At 34.0% G+C, this 16,369-nt stretch overlaps 1 long non-coding RNA gene across 2 annotated transcripts in view; it reads left to right on the forward strand.

Moving 5' to 3' along the window:
• Window positions 1-14,376, forward strand: part of LOC145249712 (uncharacterized) — a 364,938-nt gene extending 350,562 nt beyond the window's left edge. For both annotated transcript variants that reach the window (XR_013863563.1, XR_013863564.1), the window contains exon 3: window positions 7,143-14,376. This is a non-coding gene — a long non-coding RNA (uncharacterized LOC145249712). The remainder of the gene's footprint in view (window positions 1-7,142) is intronic.
• The last annotated feature ends 1,993 nt before the right edge of the window (window positions 14,377-16,369 follow it).

Genomic DNA, 16,369 nt, shown 5'->3' on the forward strand with positions numbered 1-16,369 from the left:
TTTACGACTGGGCAATGTCGGGCGGCCTGCTAGTAAGAAATAAAATATGGGCCAACAAGTAAGTTTCTATGATGAACAGAACTGGGGAAATCTACCGAAAGCCGACCATTGAAGTTGACGCAAACTTTCATACTAGGATGAAGTTGCTTGAACGTTTCCGTAAAAGCAGGTGTACAGCCAAATTTTTCCAGCATTTTCAGCGAGCCTCACGGTTGACTGTGTAAAACGCATTGGTTAAGTCCACAAACACCTGGCAAAGAAGCATATGCTGTTCGATACATTTTTCCAAAAGCTGTCGTACAGAACACATCATATCCACGGTTCCTCGTCCACCTCTAAAACCAGACTGGGATTCCGGAAGGATATCAGGACATATATAATTTTCCAATCGGTTTAGCAATAACCATGCAAATAACTTTCCAACCGCAGTCAGCAGCGAGATACCTTGATACATTTCCAAAATCAGACCTTGTTCTGTTTCCTTTGTGCAACATAACCAGAATGGCATCCTACCAATCGTAGGCAATCGGGTCATCCTGCCATACTGACAGTATCAAAGAGTGGACCATACAATGTACATTGGCACCACCATGTTTCAGCAGCTCAACAGGGATGCCATCCAGTCCAGGGGCTTTGTTCGTCTTTATCTGTTTAATGCACAAGAGTCAGTTCAGCATCATGTTCCGGACTAAAGGAACATTTAGGGATACTTTCTACTGCAGCAAAATCAACATTGGATGGGTTGTGAAAAAGATCATTAAAGTATTCATGTCATTGATGCCTAATATCATCTGAGGTTTTCAGCAAGGTTTTCCATCCTTCACCAGAGGTGGTGTAGTTAAAGAGGATTTCGGACCATAAGTCCGTTGAAGCAAAGTGTAAAATATCTTGACATGTCTATGATCGTATTATTTGAATCATGTGAACGAATATTAGTTTAATTTTTAGCAATATTATCTTACCTCCAGAATTCAGTTGTATTTTGTCGAACTCAGCTATGCTTCTGGCAGACTCAGATATCTGCACAATATTGCGAACTTAACTATTTGTTTAATCGATGGAGGTAGGTTAAATCGGTTGACACTTTGCGAAAATAACACGCGAAGGGAGAGGAGAAGAACCGAAGATATTTGGTAAAAGTTTGACTTCAATTTTCTTTCTGAACTTTGTCAGGTCGTTGAACTTCAATTCCGACAAAAATAATTTATTAGAAATAAGAACGTGACTTATATTTTAACCAAGTTTTGTTGCAATTGGTCACGCTATGTAAGCGCTAGGTTTTACATAAACCTACTTAGACACACGGAAAAAGCATACCTTTCATCTTGACAGAATGTGCCTACACCTAAACATAGATTCCGTGATTATTAGAGCTGAAAGCCTGCGTAACTCTCTTTCGTTTTCCTGCTTTCAGACTGATGCAATATGGTCGTCTTGAATTCCAACGTAACCAAGTTCTTCATAAGACGTTCCCTTTAAGTAATCTAATTTACCAAACTTCCACCACTAACGATTACTACGACATTTTTCCATTGACTACTGTATACTCATTAACCCTTATCCTCGAGTGGCCTCCGTGCCTTGATAAGTAGTGACTCCTTTATAAAAAAGGAGAAGCACTGCGATATTTTAGTTAAAAATAGGATGCTTAAAAGTGCAGGGTTTTTTTTTTCAAATAAATATATTTGTTTATTTAAATTTAAAATTTTCGACTCGTAAAGCAGCCTTCATCAGAAAAAATACAGGCATTAGATTTCTTCCTTATCAGTCTTACTTGCCCTGATAGTGTTTGGCTCAGCCATCAATTTTTGTCGAAGATAGAGATGTTTAATTTTTAATGTTGAATGTAATGATAGGCGCTCCACTACTAACGATTACTACTATATTTTCCCATTGACTACTGTACACATTAACACTTATCCTCGAGTGGCCTCCGAGCCTTGAAAAGTGGTGACTCCTTTGTAAAACGAAAGTTATCCAATGATCCAATTGTGTCATAATAATTTATGCGGCAGGTACTCTGACTATATATTTAGTAAAATCAGATAAAAAAAAATATATAACGAGGACCCTGAACGAACAGAAAATATGTGTGACACCTTAAATATTATAGGTGACTTCCAGCGGAAGTTACGAAAACGCATAATTCTGGGTAGAATTTCTGTCTTTTAGCTAACGAGATTTCAATGAGAAAAAGATTTGTTCCATGTTCTCTACGCATGTTTAAAAAGATGCCGGGATAATAAATGCTGTCATGAAAGTGTTTATTTGATTCATGGTCCTTGGAAGACTGAATAGTTTAATGATGATCACGTGACAAACGTTTGGAAAATAAAGATTTTCTTCTGAATGTATTCAGTGTTTTGCTTCTAATATTATGATTAAAGTTGTAAAAAGAAAAATGGCGAAAAAGTATTTCAATAAAATGATGAAATAATCGTAAGAATAATAAAATAATGTTTTCATAAAAGCCTCGTTCAAAAGGCCGCGCTTCTTTAAGGCATCGTAGTTTTCTAATGCGATTGAATCTTATAAGATGTCAGTCTAAATGGTTCAAAATTGGATGATAACTATATAGAAAAATAAAAACCAAAGATGGCCGACTCTAACGTTAGAAAACGTTTAAATCTGAGGCAATTTGACAAGTGGTTTATAAATGGGTGGATAAATGTTTGAGCAACATTCGGTGTTTGGACATTTTAGAGGCAGTTAAAAGAGAGAGAGAGAGAGAGAGAGAGAGAGAGAGAGAGAGAGAGAAAGAGAGAGAGGGGGATGAAAGAAAGCGAAAATTGAAATGAAGCTTGTTGGGGAAAAAATGAGCACATATCGTGGAAGTAATATAAGTGAGGTGGGGAAAATGGAAAGCATATAGAACACAGAAGAGGAAATAAAGAAATGAACGAAAATAGACGAGAAAGGATAGAAGTGATTAGAGGATGTAAAGGAAAATAACGAGTGGGAGGAGGGAGAAAGGATGAAAATGAAAAATAATGGCCGATACATAAGAAGACACAAGTCAGAGAAGAAAAGTGTAAAAGCGCGAAATATTTATTTTAATAAATCGAAGAAAGGTATAGAACTGACAATAAGTAGTAAGATTGGAATATATATATATATATATATATATATATATATATATATATATATATATATATATATATATATATAGTAATTTATAAAATATATATGGCGATTAAGCTACACTGGATATTCGGCGTTTCATCCACTCTAGGACTCCTCAGGCTTATGCGCGAATTATATAACATATAAAAACGATAAACAACCACAGAATTCGCGCATAAGCCTGAGGAGTCCTAGAGTGGATGAAACGCCAAATATTCAGTGTAGCTTAATCGCCATATATATTTTATACATTACTAACTTGCTCTACCTACGCATTGAGCACTTTTGCAGTAAATACTTAAAGTTTACGCATAAATCTATACTTTCGTATATTAATTTTATGTGAGTAAATTAAGTAGTTATATATATATATATATGTATATATATATATATATATATATATATATATATATATATATATACACGGTGAAACGCATATATAAGAGCCTTCTTTCCCGCAACTTACACCTATCTTATATCCGGGTTACACTTATATCCGGAGATTTTATATCCGGGTTACACTGTACATCAACACAGCCTTTAATTTGAGCCCAGAGAAAATCTCTCTTATATCCGTTTCTCCTATATTTGAACCTCTTATATCCAGGTTACACTATATATATATATATATATATATATATATATATATATATATATATATATATATATATATATATATATATATTCTCCTATGAACTCGTATTTTGTGCATTATTATTCAAAAACTCTCTTTTCTATTTATTTACGAAGAAAATACAACTTTATTATTAAACTAGACTACCCGTCACCCCTTGGATCAGTACGTTATATTATCTATGGAATTCATGTATGAGCGTGACACTTGTGACGTTAAGAAAATAGTTTTTTTTTGACATAACAGAAACATTTCTATGAAAGTATATTAAAATGAAAAAAGAATATAGATATATTTTTTATGAGTCGTTCTGTTTATTATAATTAATTATTTTGGAAAAAAAAATACAGTTATTGAATTTTAAGTGGTTGGTCATACTTATAGGTAACTGTACACTGAAGAGATACCATAATACTTGATATAGTTAAATGCAAATTTTGATATATCTGTTTTTTTTACATCGTTCATTTATGCATTACGTTTAAGTATTTTAAACCCTACTCTTCCCATGTTAAATAATAATTTCGAAATAATAACGTTAATATTTCAGTGCGCAGGTCATGCGCGCATGTGCAACCGGATGTCATAAACCGGAAAGTGAGTTGCATACATCATTACAAGGTCATTTGAGTTTTATAATCATATAGATTAAGATAAAACGGAATTTTCCCAGTGAAGGTCGAACGGCGGCATTACGAATATGCATGCGTTACGTAGAGCTGATACGTCATGTTTTAAATTTTAGCTTTGCAGTAAGCATGATTTCATAGCTTAGGCGTTAGCGTGTAAGGAAAAAGTCAATCGTTAGCTAAATGTTTTGGTTTCGATTCTTGTTGAGACGCACAGGTGATTTTTAAAAATCTTTTAAATCGTTATAATATATATGTTTTCGAATATAATATAACAATAAATACGAAATCTGCAATAATCAAAATAAAATATTTAAGCGTATTTTACGACCGGGCAGTACTGGGAAGCCTGCAAGTATATATATAAATATATAAATGAGGAGAAACGAAAGGAGTCATGCCAACTTCGGATTGTTACCTTGTGCCTTTGAAGAATTACATTGGATCCCTTTACCTCCCTACTACCAAAAACTCCCACTTCAGGATTTACCACACATTGTGGATATGAAGTTCAATTTCCCTTACTCTATGATTTAAAAACTTATAAAACTTTCAATTATTGACTTAAATAATTGACTTCTGGAAAACCTACAACAGTGTAGCAAATAATAGGTAATCAAAAATTTCCCCACTATCCAACAATAATGAGGTTGTTCGCTCAGCAACCGAGAACGCTAACATGCTTGTCAGTCGGTTTGCCACAAACTCCACACTGGTCCCTCCAACCACCCCGTCCCTGACTTTTCTTTGCGGACAGACGCCACGCTAGACGATCTGAAAATCACTTCTGCTCAGGTGCATGCTATCATAAAAACCTTGACACTTCAAAAGCATGTGGACCCGATCTCATTCCGGCTGTGCTACTAAAAAAGTGCTCCGCCGAAGTAGCTCCAGTTATCTCCAGACTACAACAAATGCCTTGATGAATGTTGCTTTCCGGACTGTTGGAAAACTGCTTCTGTGGTACCAGTATTCAGGAATTTTTGCGAAAGAACTGACCCATCAAATTATCGCCCCATTAGCCTCCTCCCACTTTTCGCCAAAATATTTGAGTTCATAATTAACCAAGCTCTAGTCAATTACCTTACAGATTCTAAACTTCTGACTGACCAACAATATGGATTTTGACAAGCCCGTTCCACAGCAGACATCGTTACTGTAATCTCTGAACGTATATACCATTCTATGGACAAAACGGGGGTGGGCAGAGCGGTAGCCCTAGATATATCTAAGGCTTTTGACAGGGTATGGCATGAGGGTCTCCTCAGGAAAGTTAGATCATACGGTATCGCTGGAAGAATACTTAACATAATCAAATCCTTCATAGATAAGAGAAAAATCCAGGTTGTCCTCGATGGTCGTATATCTAAACAATATGATATAAATGCGGGATTGCCTCAAGGATCTATCCTTGGACCTCTATTGTTCCTAATATTCATAAATTACCCCCCCCGGAAAATTGCCTCTGAGATGGGTATATATTCTGATGACACCACACTCTATAACAGGCACGACAGGAAAACAAATGAACATATATCTAAAGAAATGGCAAAAACACTAGAGGATGACCTCCAATCTGTAGTGGAATGGGGGGACAAAAATGGATGGTCACATTCAATGCTGCCAAGACTGCACTTGTTTCCTTCAATAATTGCAAGAAACCTTCTCTACCACCAATAGCAATGGCCAATGACTCTTTATCTGAAAGTACATTTTTCAAACTCCCAGGCCTAACGTTCACAGGAAACATGAGTTGGAACAATTACATTGAAAGCATTGCTAGGACCGCTGCGAAGAAGGTAGACTCTCTCTACCGTGCTAGAAAACTACTAACACCCAAAAGTATCCCGTACATTTATAAGTTAATGTTAAAACTTCTTTTTAAAAAATGGGAAAAAACAAAATGGAAAAAGCAGCGAACTAAATGGAAAAATTTAAGAAAAAAAAGATAAGGAACGAAAAAACAAACAAACGAAAAAAAACGAACGAAAAAAAAATGGCATAAATTCAATATTAAAACTTTAAAAATCGAAAACAAAATATATATGATATCTCGGTTCGAATGTACAACTTAAGATAATGAAGCTGTTAATATAACGACTGGTCTATGATCGCGTGAGCGAAGTTTTTTTTTTATATTGAAACTAATTCCAGAAATATTGTTTTTCTAGCATGCGTGTTTGGCTGAATTGTCATAAAGGGACGATTTTTTGCCACCCCTCCCTGTAGAAAAGTGCCCAGTTTAGGGTGAAAGAATTAACGTTTTTAGATATTTGTTGCCAGGAGGACCGAGCTTCAATACAATACTAATCTCATGAAAATCCGCCGCCTCTGTCAAAAATCTTTTCTAGACATACATAGATACCTATGAACAGATATGTTAGATTTGTATTCTAGAAAATTATAGTATGTGCTCTTCAGAATTGTTTGATTCATTCTCTGCTTGCTGTACTCGGGGTCATTCGATCGTTGTCTAGTGGTATCCGTCAATTCGATATCTGGATACCTCGTTGTAATACAGCTTCCTATTCCAGCATCTCCTAATCTACTTGCATTTTCTTTATCTCCTTCCATCAAGCGGCGTCTAATGATAAGAATAAAAAAAACATTGAAACAAATTTTATTATGATATTTTTTAGTAATTATTTTCTTGGCGTTATCTGGGGTTATTTCCATATATATCCTTTTTTTCTTCTTTTTCTCATAAGTTAATAATACATAAGTAAATCCATTTTTTTTTTTTTTTACTTTTTCAGAATTCTGGATGCTGACAAGAATGACAACCTGAATTCATTTACGGACCGATGGAAAGGCGTCAGTGGATCAAAATTTACTGGAGATGTAACTGAAAATTTATCGCGAACAATAACACTGGGTAAAAAAATAAAATAAAAATAAATGAAAAACAACCGCAGATGCAAAGCAGTCTTATTGAAATCCAAAACGCAATAGCCAAAAAATAACAAGAAATGGGATAACTGTTATTTGGCGCCAAAAATGATGATCGTTTTAAAATCATACACACACAAAATAAAAAATAAATAAATGAAAAACAATAATTTCCTTGACACGATTAAGATACCTATTTACCAAGTATTTTTTGGAGCAGTACCCGGTATTAATTCATTTCGAAAAGGGGCAAAATGGTAAAAGTGTTTGCTACTTGGTCTGGAGATTGGGGTTCAATCCCGCGTCGACATATACAAAAGACTAAAAAGTGATATTTTATGCCAACGTGCTAAACACTCAGCAATATAATGTGCGGATCAAAGGAATATCTTGGTGTAGTTGGCAAGGAAAAGGGAGCCTTCGGGTCGCCCTCGACTATGTTCGGGCACTTTAAAATACAAAAAAATAACCCATTTTGTTAAGTGCTGAGGCATGTTGAGCATAGTGTAGTCTCGATACTGAGTGTGGAGTAATTTCCTGTAATAAAGATTGCGGCTAAGAATCAAATGCGGTTCGTGACATAGCCAAAGTCCGAACTGATTGAAAAAAAAAAAAAACTGATTAAAAAAATCTATCAACGAGGCGACAAGTTTGGCAAAAATATCAGAGTTTTCGAGTTGCTACATGAAAACGGTCCATACTGGACGAATAATTTTTTTTTTTATTATTATTTTTAACTGAGTTCGTATCGATCTTTCAAAAATACAATATATATAAACGGGTATATATTGATAATCTCAATCCGGATCAGACCATATCACATGTGGCGTATGTGAAATAAGTATCAATTCATTCACTGTGATGTAAACCCACTGAAAACACATTTTCCGTGCAATTTTGACATATAGCTGCCGTTGTGTAGAACGGGGTTTCGGTTAATATCGGAATCTGAATGTGTGCATAAATGGTTATAAAATTTATCATGAGAAGATTTTCTTTCCTGTAATATTCATCAATTGAATCCCATCATAATTACTTTAACATGAAATTATTATATACAATCTTTGTCCTGTCACCCCAATTTTCCATCCCTATCCCCCTTTTTTACAAATATTTTAATCGAATCTGTTCAAGCAGCAAAATCTCATCCCTTTATGTTAAAATATTTAACAAAACCTGAGAAGGCATCTCTCGCAGTGTTTGTTTTTTTTTTAACGCGTCCCCAGATGCAAACTTGAGAAATTCTACGTCCAGGCATAAGACATACAGCGCCCAGTATACCAAAATGGTCACCAGGCTCATGGTTGCTTAACTTGAATTCAATTAAACCTGAATTCAGAGCGATTTTCAAAGAGATGCATCTTGATAGCATCTGCGCTAGATTCACGGTAATACAGTAACGTTATAAATATTCTTATTTGAAATTTTTGTTAACGTTAAAAACGGACCTATATGATAATTGCATGCCAATTTTATGCAACAGGTGAACAACTATAATTAATGCTACGTGTAATAGTGCCACCGAAACAATCTCTGCAGAATTCCAAGTAGTTCGTAGAGGTACAGATATAGTAATAGCCAATTTCTGCTCTTCATGTATATTAATTACCGAATCTTTTTTTTTTAATCTAATATGTGATCTACTAAGTTCGACTTTTTTTTTTATTGAAATCGTACCAGACAAGACACCAAACCACTTGATCTAAGGAACTAAAATACGAGTTCAAGGTAAAAACTACCAATGATCAATGGGTAGAGTCCGGTCCAAAAAGCTGCCATACTTCATCATTTTTCAGAAACATCGCTCATGGAATGTGAGGACTAAAGGACAAAATAAGTGAAGCGAGAGTTATGAGGCTGCCGACAGTAAAGCCAAAATCTACTTTCCTCTCTACTACATGGGTTAGGGTTAGGGTAAAGGTTGATGAGTATATTACGTATTGGTATCTTAACATGTCGGTAGATTACATATCCGATATGAAATTATCCCATAGATAACAAGTGTGACTCTAACGCCAACCCGAATATTACACTAACTCATACCCTAACCGTAACATAGACCTGAACAAACTGACCCTTGACCTAACTCTAACAAATCGGCAGAGTATCTATTAGATTAAAAACCTTTCGGTAGATCACAAGTCTAAACGTAATTGATCAGCCGTACAATTAACCTTAATCCAGACCCTAACTCTAAGTACTCGGCAGAATATATTGTATTAGACACCATTCTAAACTTAATTAAACTAGACCAAACCCTGACACCATTCTAAACTTAATTAACTAGACCAAACCCTGACCCTACCCTTCACTCTAACACTAAGACTAACTACTCGTTACAATAAATATTGAATTAGATATTTTCCGTATATCACAAGTTTAAGTCAAATTAGCAAGCCCTAGCTCTAATCCTAATCCTAACCCTAACCCTAATCTAAGCCCCAACCCTACTACTCGCTAGAATGAATATATATATATATATATATATATATATATATATATATATATATATTATATTAGCAACTTAAGTAGATCACACCCGACCTTAACTAAACAGCCGTAGCTCTAACCTTTATCCTAACCCTAACCTTAAATCTTACCCTAACTCTAACCCTAACCCAAACCCTAACCTTAACTCTAACCCAAACCCTAACCCTAACCCTAACTCTAACCCTAAACTTAACATTGACCCTTACCCTTACTCTAACTCTACCTGCAACCCTAGACCTTACTCTTACCCTAACCCTAACCCTAACAATGTAAGTCTAAGCCATGTGTAGATTACATACTGAAACCTGCCAATTTTTCTTACGAATATCTACGGAAACGAATCATTTCATGGTATATTTTTTACATGAAAGAATCTTTTGCTTAAAAGCTGAAACAATGGTTTGTCAATAATACTAATTGAATGTGATATTTGTGATAAATGTATTGATTGATCGACAAAAAAAAAACAACTGTTTATTGTGGACACAAGGATCAATTGCTATAGAATGTGATCTTACAGATAATTTTATATCGAAATAAACTTATTAATACATGCTGGGGATAACAGTTGAACGTATACGGAATTTAAAAAACAATATCGATTTGGATGTAAATCAATTTAGACCAAAATAACGTTATGTAAAGATCATGAACATTGGTTAAATATGGCCGATGTGTAAACGAAAAACAAGTTCTATAATTTGCTGGTTGTCACAAAACAAAGTGTTATATATAGCGTATATATATATATATAACGTATATATATATATATATTAATATATATATATATAAATATATATTTAAATAGAATACATGTATACATAAATGTATATGTATATTGATATATATGTATACGTACATTTCCTTTCTTTTGAATGAATAAAAACGAATTAACCAAAAGACAAACAAAAAAAAGTAAATATTTTACTGCTAATGCAAAATATCATTGGATTTCATTTCATTTTGTTGTCATCGAAAACAAAAATGAAAATTAATAAAATATAAGTAAAAGAACTTTTTAAAAATATATCAAAGCGAAAATAGCGCAAAAATGCCGCGAAAATCGCGAAAAGCTTTGACGATCACAGTTTTTTTTTCTTTCTGTTTTTTTTGTTAAATACTACATTTATCAGAAAAAAGAGGAAGTATGTGAGTGTTTTTTTTTCCTTTGAATTTTTGAGATGAGGATTGGTTATTCATATTATTTGGATTCATTGGACTACTGTTCTCATCGTGCGTGTGATTTTCACAAGGTTTCGGTAGATACAACCTTCGACTTTCTTCAGGTATATCTTGTCAAACTTTGGAATGTGTTTGCCGAACTCTAGAATTTAGACGGAATTTCGAACGGAACGTTTTATTCATTTCACGAGGGTAGCAAAATCTTTTTTCCGTCAGCCATGAGCGGATAGAGGTGCTGAGTCATTCACAATTGTAGTTTTGGATCGTCTACACTGAGAATTGAACCTTCAACCTTCAAAAAAATATCACTTTTATGACTGATTTTTTCAAGTACGCTAATAACTTTGCCACGGGCCCTTGCCATCACACTCAAGATGAGAACAGTAATTCGATAAATACAAATAACATGAATGTATGCAAATGTTGTGATTTTAAATGGCCGAAAGGAAATAAGACACCAGGGAGATAGTTAGCAAAAAGTGCGTATTTACAGAGAGTACACACGAGATTGTATGCCCAACATCGCTGTTGCGTTTGTTGTTGTTGTTGTTGTTGTTGTTGTTGTTGTTGTTGGACAATATTTATTTTTTTTTCGGATGATTATAGTTGGCATTTGTCTCCACGATATCTTTCTAGCAAAACTTCTTTCTAGAAAGACATTGAGAACTTCCGAGAAGAACCACGTGAGGGTTGCCAACATTAATTAGTAAACCTGTATCCGTGGAACTAGCTAGATTCGAACTTTAGCATTCAGACTGTCAGTGCGTGTCATTAACCACTTAGCCGGTAGAGAGGGACACAATTCTGCCAGCTCGTAGCCGAGAAATAAATTACTTACGCAAGTTGATGAAATCTATTAATATAATTGACTATTTGTATATGAAAGTCATTCCTCTTATATGTCTGAACTTCCTAATCTCATAAAATTGGCTATGTTCCGTTCCGTAATACTTTCCACATGAGCGTTTATTCTGCATTTTTACGGCCTAAACTTGAATTTAACCCTGAACTACGTCTAAAATAAAGGTTATCTAAACTGACTATGAAACTAAAAAGACACTCACCAAATATGATAAGGTTTTGTATGCGAAGTGCATATCAGTAACCGATGTAGCTTTGTAGCAATAATCAACCTTAATCAATAATCAATCTTAATCAATAATTAATCTTAATAAATAAGCAATCAGTAGTAGTGTTTTTTCTACAGAAATCGTAAAGTTAAATATTAAATATTAAACAAATCAAACATTTGAATATTTTTCTCTTTTTGCTTGGTTTTGTTTTGGGGTAGATTAACCTCTTTGATACAAAAAGATACATCCTAAAAAAGTACCAAAATAAAACGGCCACAATACAGCGTTCATTCTTAAATTGTGCAGCCCAAACTTAACCCTAACTTACTTCTAACATTTACCTACGTCTAACATTTAATTTTACCTAACCAGATACCTCTTCACAAGACTCGTAATACAGGTCAAAAGCGTGTGCGCGCAGGGAACGTTACTGGCCAAAGTAGCTTTATGCTGGTTAACTATTTTTATATTAATACTGCAACTCTTCTATAGGAGATTGAAACATTTATTAATAAATTAAGTAAAAACAAATAAAAACAATACTTCCTCTTTGTGATTAACTTCGGTGGTAGACCAAATTAGCTGATATGGACAGGTACCCCAAAAATATACGAAAAATAAACGCATTATGATATGGCGTTCATTCTTTAATAATACAGCCTGAATTTAATTCTAATTTAACCCTAACCCTGATCTAAGTCTAACGAACATGACATAAACCAACTCTAAAATTAACCAGACACTGTAAATATGATTGACAAAATATGTCGAGAGTGTGCGCGTGAACGTCACATCTGTTATTTTCAAACTTCTTGACTTGCAGACCTCTTTTATATTTTAAGTCTTCTCCTATGCATCCTTTATGAACGCGTATGTTTTTTTTTTATTTTGATACATACCAAATAAGAAGGATTTGCTTACATGGCTTTGCAAAAATTATCAATTCTTGGCAATATTTCCAATAACAATAAGCGGAAGTCACTTTCTAGAGAAAGTCTGTATCTGTGTTTATTTTTTCTATTTTGTCTAGGCGACCCCCTCTGGTTCGCAAATCCCAGTTTAAAAAAAATAACCTGCGCTACATGACTTACGGAGATACCTAGGCGACACACCCATTATCACATTAATAATGGGGATATACTTCGTAATAAATAAACCCTAGATTTTCAATCAAGTGAAAACTAGAAAACCTTCCGTTCGGTTTTCTTATTTCTGTTTGATCGGGATCAAACCAGCTTATGAAATCAATTACTCCCCAAATTGTACGTAAATACTGAAATCTGGGTGTAGCGTTCATTCCACAATTTTACAGACGGAATTTATGTTAAGTCTTACACTGGCGTATATCTAACAGTTATGGTTCCAGAACCATGGCGTGTACTTCTGTAACATACTTTTGCTAATACAGTTTTTGTTTATTCTACCATTCCGGTTGTCTTGATTATTAGCGGCCAAAAAATCTACAACGCTTGAAACGAAGAATTCGAAACTTAAAAGCTACTACTTTGGCGACGGAGGATTTGGAATTTAAAGTTTTACAAGAAACATAAATACAATAATGGGAGGGAATATTGCAAGAAAAACATAAAGCAATGTTTCGCCTCTAAACGAAAGACAGAATATTACAAGAAAAATATAAACAATGTTTCACCCCGAAATGAAAGATGGAATATATATATATATATATATATATATATATATATATATATATATATATATATATATATATATATATAAAACACATGATATAATATTTCGCCTCTAATTGAAAATTTTCTGAAATAATATCCGCAGAAATCATAAACACTCAGAAATATGCTATGATATTGGAATCTTTTTTAAATAATTAAAAAAAAAAGATAGAATTTTAATTTTGTTTTTACTAATATTTTTACTGTATATGTAAAATATATTTAAAAAAAAAAACAAAGTTTGTTTTTAGAAAATTTTCGGAGGATAAAAAATAATATTTGATTTTTTTTTCTTCTTTTGATTTTAATTTTCGAAAAAAAAAACAAAAAAAAAAAACAGAGAAGGCAAGCTAGAAAGTGAGAAGTGAGAGAAAAGAAACAGAATAAAAGATAGAAGAAAAAGGGAAATGAATGGAAATTGCGTGGTAATACCAACAAAAATAAAAAACATGAACAAAAAAAAGTGAGTCTGAGAAAAAAAAAATTGATTGAAAGAAAGAACAAAGAAATAATTAATGGACGAATGTTTTTAATCTCTGAAATGGATTTTGCTTTTTTTTTTTTTCAAATAGTAAACAAGAAAAGAATGCATGGAAGAACGGGACGATTTGTAATCAAATCGATCTGATGTAATAATACTAATAAATATCTTCGATTATACCAAATGTGTTTTGTTTTTTTGTTTTTTGTTTTTTTACTTATTTACTAACATGGGTGCTCGGCGTTACCCGGATGTTCGGAGGCGTGTGTTGCGAAAGAAAAAAAAATTAAAAAGAAAACGTGGTAGTAGGTAGAGAGGCTCGAACCCGTACCGCGAAGAAAGAAAAGGACGTGAAAAAAAAAACACTAGGTCTTTGCTGTTGAGCCCATCGCCAAATCGGAAGTGACGAATGTTTAAATTAAGGCTAGTCAATCGAAAAGAAGGAATGACTTTCGAAAATATGGGTGAAAATAGCGACCTCCTCCCTGTAGAAAAAGTTCCAAGTTGAGAATGAAGGAATTAATGTTTTTAGCCAATTTTTCGATATTTGTCGTCCGAAGGGCCTGGCTTCAAAACGATACCTATCTTTTGAAAATCCGTCGCCTCTGTCTAAATTTTTAATCATACATACACATACATACATACATACATACATACATACATAACACATACATACCTACATACATACATATAAACAGACAGGTGAGAGTTATATCATGGATGGTCACAGAAATAATTATCTGATCATCCTTCATCGTAAAATAGGCTTGAATTTATTTAAATTTAGACATATTTCGTATTTATTATTATAGTGTTTATTATTTTCTCTACTGTTTATTATATTGTACCTAAATAGTAGCCCTCCACCTCTGATGTAACACGGTCGCTAAAACATATTTTAATTCATTCAGAGAATTGAATGAGGATCCAAAAATGCCTCACATTCCCATATCCGCTTGTCATCAAAATCGGTGAAATCGGCCTTCTTCAATCAAATCGATTAATTCCCTGCTCTAGTTAGGGAGCCACCGCAGTGCACCGAGAGGACGCTTCCATGCACTCCCAAAGTAACTCATATAAACTTAATATATTGTAGTTTACATTGCACTGTAGAGAATCTACTGTTGATTTTATACAAATATGCTTATTTAATGACTTGAATAAAAATTTAAAAAGCAAAAGTCAAGTATTATGGTTCAATTGTGCTCTAAATAGAATCTTTCATTCAGAGCGCTCCCCTGTCATATCGTCAGGGGGGTCGCTGTTGATTTCTGCTAGTGTTGTACAAAATCTTTTCATATATGTATGAGATATAAACTTTAATAAAATTCGCGTATTTCTTTTTTCATCGAATTTTTCGCTTATCGATTATCGATACTTATCGAAGATATTTCCATAAAAAAACAATCTAAGGACATTGTCAGATAGATAAACTAAATTTGTGTAAAATTTCAAAATAAAAATATTTCTCGTGAGGTTAGCTGACATATCTATTTAAATAATAATGGACTTATCCAGGTATTATAAATATAATTCGATTTAACAAGTAATGAACCATTTAGGGGCTCATAGGAAAATAACTCTTCCACACAAACATGCACACAATTGTTTTAGAGCAGAGTTGACGCATTATATTCTACTTTTACATTTTAATCTTTTATTCATAACCTTATATGAAATAGTTTTATAAACTCAAGAGTAGGTTCTCAACAGTGCAATGCAGGCTGCAATTTATTATGGACTAAGTCACTGCGGGAAGGCATGTGAAGGTTCCTACAAGCTGCACAGGGAAATTTCGCCGATTTCGATGATAATAAAATATGGGAGTGTGAAACATTCTTTAACAGAAATGCTGCCCCTGGTTTAGTAGCAGCCATATGCAAATTACTCAGCCGACTGTGTGATGTGAGGTCATAGCATAAGGAGAAAGCACGTATTCGACATGTGTTCAGGATGTATAGGATTCGAGGTGTGTTCCAGACTCGAGAAAGTGGAAAAGGGCGTGTTCGAGACACGAGAAAGTGGGAGAGGACGTGTTCGAGGCACGAGAAAGTGGGAAAGGACGTGTTCGAGACACGAGAAAGTGGGAGAGGACGTGTTTGAGACTCGAGAAAGTGGGAGAGGACGTGTTCGAGACTCGAGAAAGTGGGAAAGGACGTGTTAGAGACACAAGAAAG

The sequence above is a fragment of the Euprymna scolopes genome, chromosome 28, assembly GCF_053919585.1.
Source record: "Euprymna scolopes isolate OS-2025 chromosome 28, ASM5391958v1, whole genome shotgun sequence".
Taxonomy (NCBI): Eukaryota; Metazoa; Mollusca; class Cephalopoda; order Sepiida; family Sepiolidae; genus Euprymna; species Euprymna scolopes.